Below are 9,798 nucleotides of genomic sequence, written 5' to 3' on the forward strand. Positions count from 1 at the left end.
ACTGTGATTCACTGTGCCGGAGCAGGGACGAGTCAGCGGCGCGCTGGTCCAGTGGGAGGAGCTCCAGGTGGGGTCCTAATTTAGCTGACTTAGAGGTGCCTGTCCCATAATTACAACCCCACCTGGAGCTCCTCTCGTCTGACCAGCGCGCCGCTGACACATCCCTGCTCCCCTGCTGTACTGGCGCTGCGGGAGTTTTTTTCTTTTCTTCTTACTTACCTCGCCGAGCGTCGCGTCACTGCTGCTCCGGTGGGCGGCGCTCCGAGCGGGGTCATCTGGCAGTCTCCGGCCACCTAAATTAGGACCCGGAGACTGCCAGATGACCCCGCTCGGAGCGCCGCCCACCGGAGCAGCAGTGACGCGACGCTCGGCGAGGTAAGTAAGAAGATACCTGACGCTGACTCGAGCATAAGCCGAGGGGGGCACTTTTCAGCCAAAAAAATGGGCTGAAAATCTCGGCTTATACTCGAGTATATACGGTACTTAATTTTGTTTATTAAACATAATTACAACCCCACCTGGAGCTCCTCTCGTCTGACCAGCGCGCCGCTGACACATCCCTGCTCCCCTGCTGTACTGGCGCTGCTGGAGTTTTTTTCTTTTCTTTTTACTTACCTCGCCGAGCGTTGCGTCACTGCTGCTCCGGTGGGCGGCGCTCCGAGATTTATTAAATCCGACTAAATCTGAAAGATAAAACCGTATTGAGTTAATAAAAGACAAATATTTGTAAATTTTTTAATTGCACCTTTTTGCGCAACGGTAAAAACTGAAGTAGTGCAAAACTAAATAAGCGACTAATGTTAAAAATCATATGTGTACTGTGTTGGTGTGTGTGTTGTGATAAAATGATACAGGCGTACAATTGCAACACAGCGTATCAGAACGCACGGCAATGCGTTGCAGCACATTGAAAAGAGAAAAACAAACATCAAGCACTGCAATGTGTTCTAACGCACCATGTGCATGGTGTACGCCACTATATGGTGCACACTGTTGCACGTGTATAATATGTGTGTGTGTGGGGTTGTGTTTTTTTTTGTTTTTTTTGTTACTGTTGGGGGGGCTAGGGGAAATATTAGGGGTTTAAGCAGACCCCTGACATTTCCCTTTTGAAATAGAAAAAGAAATTGAGTTCACAGAGTCCTCAAATTTTTTCTGCAGCCTCAGCACTGTGTGATTGGAAAGCACTCAGTACAGAGGCTTCCCATTCATCACAAACTGGTGATAGTAAAATATGTACTATAATCCAGTTATGAATGGGTAGAAGTCACTGTACTGAGTACTTCTCCCCATTAAGAAACTCATGAATAAACAGGAAGTGATGTAAAGCACTTCCTGTTTATACATTACTGGGGGCACATAGTACTATGTGTCCCCAGTTGTTTAAAAACATTGGAGTGATCAGCTGCATAGAGGATCGGTAAATATCACACAGCCACACACAGAGCCGCTGTCATCCTGAAACTGACAGGATGACAGCGTGTCTGCTCTCCTCGCCGCTCAATGCTCTCTCTCTCTCCCCTGCCACTCGGCCATCCTGACAAGCGGCTGCCTCCTCCGCCCTCCACCCCCCTCCGGCTTTAGCTGTCACTTTCTTCTCGGAAACCCTGCTGCCTCAGCCCAGACAGGCAGGGGGAGAGCAGCAGGGATCCGAGGAAAAGCATGGAGAGGGCAGGAGAAGGTGTCGGATGCCCACGGTGGTTCCGCTGATTACCGCTATTATTTTACAGGGGCCATCGCGGGGATCCTTCTGATATAAGTTCATGCTCGCTGAAGCGAGCATGAGCTTATAGCAGAAGGGTGAAAGCCACCGATGTAAGGCTTACTGAGCTGGCTAGCTGGAAACAGTTGTGTTCTGCCACAAGCCTTGCGTCTGTGGCAGCGAAAAGATTAAAGGTTTGACACTGCCAGCGTAAATGAGGCCTTAGGCTTCATTCACCCTTGCCACTTGTGTTTTTATGCAGACATCAGTAAGCAAAATCTGTCAGGCTAAATGCTTTGTTTATGCCTTTAGATGCTTAAAATGATGTGCATTTACATGCATATGCGTTTAGATGCATCTGTCCTTTGTCCACTGAAGTAACCAATGAGATTTCAGCAATTAAACGCGTTTTGTGTTTACATGCATTTTGGTGCATTTAGAAGTTAAAATTGATTCATAGCTGCACATGACTTGTATTTTTTCCTAAACACAGCTAAGCTGACTGCAGATAAAATGCATCCGAATGCAAGGTGTGAATATATCCATTGGAAATCATTAGAGGCATATATATGCATTTAGAAAACCATTTTAAACGCACACAAATGCACCTAATCGCACCCTAGTGTGAATGGGACCTTAGTCTCAGCAGACTGTATTTATTGTCATGGATCCTTCTGTACACAAACAGATAAATTTTGCTAGTTATCATGAAGCAGAATTATAATTTTTGTAAGATTCTATTAGATAAAATGTTTTAGAAATCTTTGACATTATTACTAGAAATGTTATCTAGGTTCTGGGTTTGATATTTAGTGTGACTTACAAGTGGTCAAAGTTTGTGAATCACTTGGTATAGGTAGCTTACTTTTAGGGCCCATTCACACTGTTGTGGTGCATTACAATACACATTACCATGCAATGTGGTGACATTCACTCTTAATGGCATGGTTGCAGCATGCTGAAACACACTGCAAAGCACTACCATGTGCTATGGTGCGTGACAGTGGAAAAATGGTGTGTAGCAAGTTGTTTTAAATGAATAGGCTGCCTTAACCAAATGCACACTGACACGTGGCATAATGCATGGTAAAGTGTGTGCGGTAATGGTGGTTGCCAGGAGAACGGTACTTGCCTGACTGCAGTATGCCAAGTGTAAAGTTTGGTGGAGGGGGGATTATGGTGTGGGGTTCCAGTGAAGGGAACTCTTAAGGCATCAGCATACCAAGACATTTTGGACAATTTCATGCTCTCAACTTTGTGGGAACAGTTTGGGGATGGCACTCCTTTCTGTTCCAACATGACTGTGCACCAGTGCACAAAGCAAGGTCCATAAAGACATGGATGAGCGAGTTTGGGGTGGAGGAACTTGACTGGCCTGCACAGGGTCCTGACATCAACCCGATAGAACACCTTTGGGATGAATTAGCCAGGCCTTCTCGTCCAACATCAGTACCTGAACTCACAAATGTGCTTCTGGAAGAATGGTCAAACATTCCCATAGACACACTCCTAAACCTTGTGGACGCCTTCCCAGAAGAGTTTAAGCTGTTATAGCTGCAAAGGGTGGACCAACTCAATATTGAACCCTACGGACTAATACTGGGATGCCATTAAAGTTCATGTGTGTGTAAAGGCAGGTGTCCCAATACTTTTGGCAATATAGTGTATGCAATACATGGGTTATGCTGTGTACCCCTTTCTTTATTGCAACAGTAATAAAGATATAGATATTTTTCCTAGTATGGTGAATCTAAAAATCAGTGATTTCTAACTCTTACTAAAGTTGTATGTTGTAAAAACAATTACATCTAACCATATTTCTGATGTGACTAATAAAAATAGAGCTGGTCCCTCGTGCTCACACTGTTTAACAAAGAGCAAAATAATGATTCAGTCACAGTTTAATACCCTGACTCCTGCATGATGTTACAGGAGGCAGGGAAATTCCCACAGCCTTGTGCTAAAGGGAAGCTACAAAAAAATGTCTGTGTTGCAGTATTACTGGCTGAGCTGTGACACCTTTCTCCCAGTATTGCTGTCACAATACTTGCAAACAGAACCAGACCATACATTTTTTTTTAATCGCACCAGAAATGCATCCCCAAGTTTTCCTATAGTATTTAGGGCTATAGTTCCCACCAGTGCAGTCAGTTCCAGTGTGTTTAAAAAAAAAAAAGTACTGCAGGCACCATTTTTTCTGGTCTGGAACACACTGGAATGTGCCAAAACATGATAAAACACATGCAGCTGCTTTTTTTTTTTTTTTAAAAAGCATCAAGATCTGGTCTGGAGATGGTGGAAACAAGCCATACTGATAATATGCCTGCTGGTACCCCAACCAAGCCAAGGGCTTATTCTCATTTGTTGCTACCTTCTGCCATTGGCAGTCATGAGGAACGGTATCAAACTGGAAGTGAGTTTTTGGTTGGTCAATAAAGTGAAACAATGCTTTGCCTACATGGGGTTAAGGAAAGGGTTCACATTAACTTAGCCCTCCCCAGCAGCATATACTTACTTTACTTTCACCACCAGGTTACTCCATTAGGCTACCTGGAGAAAAGCTACAAAAAATGTCTGTGTTGCAGTATTACTGGCTGAGCTGTGACAGCTGTAAGCTATGGGTTGCCAGAGTCATCATTTAAACAGAGCTATAGAATTCCTATGTGACAATGCTGACTGGCTCAGTGGCTACTGGCATGGAAAAGGAAGGTGAGTAGGCAATGGAAAGGTAATTCTATGCTGCAGGGGATGGGGCGCAGGAGGGTGCGGTTTAAAGCAAAATAGGCATAGCACAGGTTTGTGTTCAACATGAGCCTAAATTCTCAAAAGGCCCTCTGAAGTATAGGTGGAGTGGCCTCTGAGGGCAGTCAATGGGGGTGACTGTAATATTTTATGTTTGTCACTGTTCCCCCATTTTATTCATAATTTTAATATTCTGTGCGGAGATCCTCTCTAACTGAGCATAGTGTTAAATATATATTCCAGTATTTAGTATATTCATACAAGACTATGGATTACCCTGACTTCACAGGTGCTCTGAACTCTCATTCATTGTACTAACAAGGGACACACCTAACTTGTGACACATTACTTCATGACAGTGACGCATATGTGTTGTGACACAGTGGCTGGGCATTATCTGTGTTAGTCAGGTAATATAAACTTTAAAGCAAGCTTTGGAAAGTATTCTTCATACAGCGTATAGCTGTTATAAACTTGTGACAGTGTGGTAGCCATGGGACTCTTAGACAGATGTGACCGCAATCTAAACTGCATGGTATACAGCAGCTTTTCTCAACCAGGGTGCCTTCTGGATTCCTCAGTGGTGCCTTGAAATTTTCACACAGCGCCATGCCTCTTCATGGTGCAGGTGACCCAGTCAGGGAGGGTGGGATCCAAAAAAAGAATGGAAGTTCACCTCTGTCTAGGCCTGCTCTGCCACCCATTCTCTGCCATGCTGCCACAGCTGCGGCTCCTAATGTGATGGTAGGACTCTGATGTAAATGGGGGTTCCTAGTGTGAGAGGGGGTACTCTGATGTGATAAGAGGAGACTCCTGCTGTAAATGGGCACTCTGATGTAAAGGGGGGTTTAGGAAGGGGGCTTCTGATTTGAAGGGGGTACTCTGATGTAAAGGGGGAAACACTTTTTTGTGTACCCCCCTCTTAAAATCCATATCAAACCCCTATCTTGGATAAGGGTCTGGTATGGATTTTAGGGGGCCCACACATAATTTTTTTTTACATTTTTATATTTACGTTTTTTTTTACCATTTAGACTGGGGTTCCAGTACTCTGAAAGATGATTCTTTAATGTTGTATGGATGCTGGTGGGTTAATTCGCCCTCTGAAGTGCACGGAAGTTGTAAACCTCTAGAAAATCTGGAAAGGCACAGCCTGCATTAAAGTTTATGCAATCAAGCCAAAACTTTATATTTGTAGTTTAGGAGTTTAGTTTAGAGGATAATCAGTTTGTTATTTGCTATCTGTGTACAATTGGGCACGTTTCCCTTCACTTTTTGTCCAAGAGACGAAATAGGAAATCTTCTGAAGTGTGGGAAATAATCCAGTAATGACACTCTAAGGAGCTGCTGGAATGTTGGGTCCTCTTTCCATTCCTAGTGCTTACCTGCCCTAAGTGGACCCAACAACTCAGAGACATGCCAGTAGTGATAGATGAGCTTTATTTATCTAGAAAATAGCCCTGTAAGGGAAGTGCTGATTAAACAGTTTCTGCAAAAACTGGATTAACCTGAAATCTAATACAGGCACACAACCCAACATAACCAGGTATATGAACCTTGTTCCCTTTTTACTGCCACTGTATGGCCTTGCCAAAATGCACTAGGCAGATGAGAGGGAAACAACCCTGCTGAAACAACCATTTGTAATGAATTTCCTTACAGTAGAAAACGGGAATATGTACTATCCTTAGATCCTATCTAAACACTGCCCAGTGGGCTAATAACCACAAAGTCTGCAGTGGGGCCCTTGGATTTTAAGTTGGAAAGCTCACCCCAAGCGAGGATACATAAGGGTGGCCAAGGAGGTGTTGGAACACTGTAACAACTAGCTGGATAAGGGCAATCATAACATACCACTCCATTCTTAGACACCCCATGCATTGCTCACACGTTTCTGGAAACCAAGCAAGGGTATCTTCTGCCCATGTGGTCCTCTTTTGCTCTCTCTCTTTGTGGCTTCTCTCTCCATGGTGGTCTAGTCCAGCTTTTTCTGCCTGCTGGCCAACTTTCAGCCTGCTCTGCAGCCTGTCCTCAGTCCCTGCTCCTCTCTCACATACGGTAACTCTCTAACCCCCACACAGCCTGCTCTCGCTCTGAAGAAGGAAGTGTGGGCAGACGCATGCGCAGTCCAGATCAGCGGAGGGGAGAGAAGGAGAGTGACACTGAAGTTCAATGGACAAAGCCGGGAGCACGCACGCCAGACAGATTCCGTGGGACACTAGGAGTCAGTGATGGATCAGAGACTGGCACCAGCGCTGGAGGGACTGTGGAAAATGAGTGGAAGGAAGAAGCTGTTCGGATCAAGAGGCATCACATACGGTAACTTCTTACAGCAGCATTGGGGGGGGGGGGTGGATTATGCCTTTAATGTCAGTTTAAGTGTACCCAAATTGTTTGAAAAATTATAGTGACAAACAAACATTTTTTAAAGCCCTTCACCGCCACGTACACACGCAAACATGTCAGGAGCACCTGCGAAAACGAAGATTGTGCCACATATGCTTCATATCACGACGAACGTCGGCGTGAGAGCACTGATTTTAGTGCCATCACCCAACCTAGCTATTTTGCTTAAATGCAAAGCGTTCTTTTTTAAGTCTGTTGCATTGAGAGATAAGGGAAAGAAAGAGTGCCAGAGCTTTGACTTTGGAGGTGGAAACTGTTATTTACAAAATCAGGTCCCTTGGATCAGCAGCCAAACACAGCTACAGTGACAGAACGGGTGCTCTGTCGAAAGGTACTATGAGGGTTATTGACAAAGCTAGCCAAAGCATCAGCCGTAGCTCCGGCTGATCCTTCGGCTAGCTTCGGCGCCTGAGCCCTTCGGTTCAGTAGAACCGAAGGGCTGCTGTACGGGCTATTCATTATAACTCGTACAGCTCCCGAAGCTGCCCGAGCGGCTCAGTCGAGCCGAAGGCATATGCTTCGGCTCGACTGAGCCAAAGTGAAACCCGAAGCGGGCCAGCCAAAAGCCTTGCTACTGACAGCTGGGCAGAGCCAGCCGTGATATCATGCCTGGCTCCGGCCAGTTGCAATGACAGTTGCTCCGCCGAGTTGTCATTGTAATGACAGTTCAGCATCCCCTGGTTAACTGGTAACCAGGGGATACTGAACTGTCAATACACAATGTGATGTACCGGCCGGCTCCGCCAAGTTGTTATTCATTGGCCGGGACCTGCTCTAGCAGGTCCCGGTCAATAGGGAGCAGTTGGGCGGAGCTAGCTTACACTGCTAGCTCCACCCAATTGTTTTCTTCTTTCAATAATCTTTATTCTGGCTTTTTTTTTCTTCAATCATCTTTGATTTTTTTCCTTTTTTAAAATCTTTATTTTTTAACATTTATCATTTATTTACTGTACTGTAAACATTTTTTTCCTACTTTTTTTCAACTTTTTTCACTGTTTGGTTATTGTGCTTGGTACCATGGGGGTACCAAGCAGAATATCTGAGCCGAATGCTGCTCAGCGAACCTCCGGCAGGCTACTCGCTGCCGTTCGGCCTATTCTCATAGGGGCCGAACAGCAGCGAGTAGCTTGCCGGAGGTTCAGCTCAGCCGATCCACATGTTGGATCAGCTGAGTCGAACTCCTTCTGCACTTCGGGTCAGCCAAACATAATGCATTGATTGGTTGGTGCTGTCTGAATATCACCCTTTGATGTTCACTCACCTTGACCCTCCACGGCAGCTATTATCAAGCAATGGCCACAGAAGGAATCTGGGAGCTGCTGATTTAACCCTGCAGATCCCACTTGAGACCCTGCACATACCATAGACCCCACACAGCCCACCTGACACCTTGCAGAGCCCACATGAGACCCCACATAGCTCACCTGAGAGTTACCCTGCAGACACTCTCTATAGTGGGTCACACCCCTGCACCTTACCTGTCAGCCCCGATCCGCTGTCAGCCTTCTCCACCACTGGCCCCGGCCTCCTCCATGGTTGCCGCTGTTCCCGGGCCCTGCCTCCTCTTCCACCGCCGCCCGGGCCCTGCCTCCTCTACCACCACTGGGCCTCGCCGCTTCCTACACTGCTACTGGGCCCGGCCACCTCCTCCTCCTCCACCGCAGCCCCTCGCTTGTCACTCAGAAGTGGCTGTGAGGAGGAACGCAAAGCTGCACAGATCACTGACAGGTGATCTGGACAGTGGTGCGTTCCTCCTCACAGCCACCAGCGACAGTCCTCAGCCTGCAATGCCATAGTGACCCAGGCGGCCTGCACGGCATCAGGGGGACCCTTTTGTTCCTGTACCTGGCCGGGCCCCCCAGCGGCCGCCTGGGTCACTATGGCAATAGTTCCGCCACTGTGCATATTAAATCCCATCAACATGCAGTTGATGAAAAGTTTTAATGACTAATGACAGTTTTTACCGTGCATTATTAAGTGATGCCTTGCACATTTCATTACAAAAATAAACCAGCCATTAATAGATCCTGATTATTATTTATCACTACTGCTAGGTAGCTAATCAGTACATTGATTTCCTGGCCTGCTTATCCCTGAACAAAGTTCAAAGTGACCTCACCAGCACATGACTGTCATAAAAAAAATAGCATTTATGTAAATATTGGCTAATCTATATAGATGTCTACCGCAGTCAGTGGTCATTACACTTGGTGCATTGCACTTGTATGCTTTCTATTCTTTGTTTTATATTACCTATACAATATGAACCTGTAAACGAATGGCTTTGTTTACAGTTACAGTAATATGTGGAACTTTATGTTACAAGACCTAAACTCCAAATCCATGAACAAGTAATTGTTCTCACCTACTCTATACTTTTTAGGCTTGCTTTAGTATATCTTAAGTGGAAGTTAGGGATCTCAAGTCTCCCTGATGTTCAGGGAGTCTCCCTCTATTAGATAGCGGCTCCCTGGCGTCCGCGAGTAAACCTTACCGGTAAGATATCAGTGGGTAAAGTTTCAGAGTGAGGCTTGCCACCTGGAGGAAGGTCATGTGATCTCTAGAGTAGCCTCAGAACAAGGCTTGGCTCTCAGAAGGAAGAAGCTACTTGCTGCACAGAGAGGATGGACATAGACTACTATTGAGAGCCGGTACAGGCACTTCTGCAGGGTTGGGAGAGTGCTGTTAACCCTTTGTGGATAATATAGAATCAATTATATGTCCTGGTTGTCTAGTTATAGAGAACATTTATTTCATTTGATGCCCATAGCAACTAGTCAACTGTGTATCAGGGACTTTACTCCTCAGCATTTTTTTTAAAAAGGTCTTGGGCTGTCTAATAAATTGTGACCTTTGTACATAAATTCACAAATCTGATGTATATATAAATAAATAAATATATAATATTATTGTATTATTGGTATATGAATTTTATTTTACTGTGTGTG

This window comes from Nanorana parkeri, unplaced genomic scaffold (assembly GCF_000935625.1).
Source record: "Nanorana parkeri isolate BGI_ZX_2015 unplaced genomic scaffold, ASM93562v1 scaffold262, whole genome shotgun sequence".
Classification (NCBI taxonomy): Eukaryota; Metazoa; Chordata; class Amphibia; order Anura; family Dicroglossidae; genus Nanorana; species Nanorana parkeri.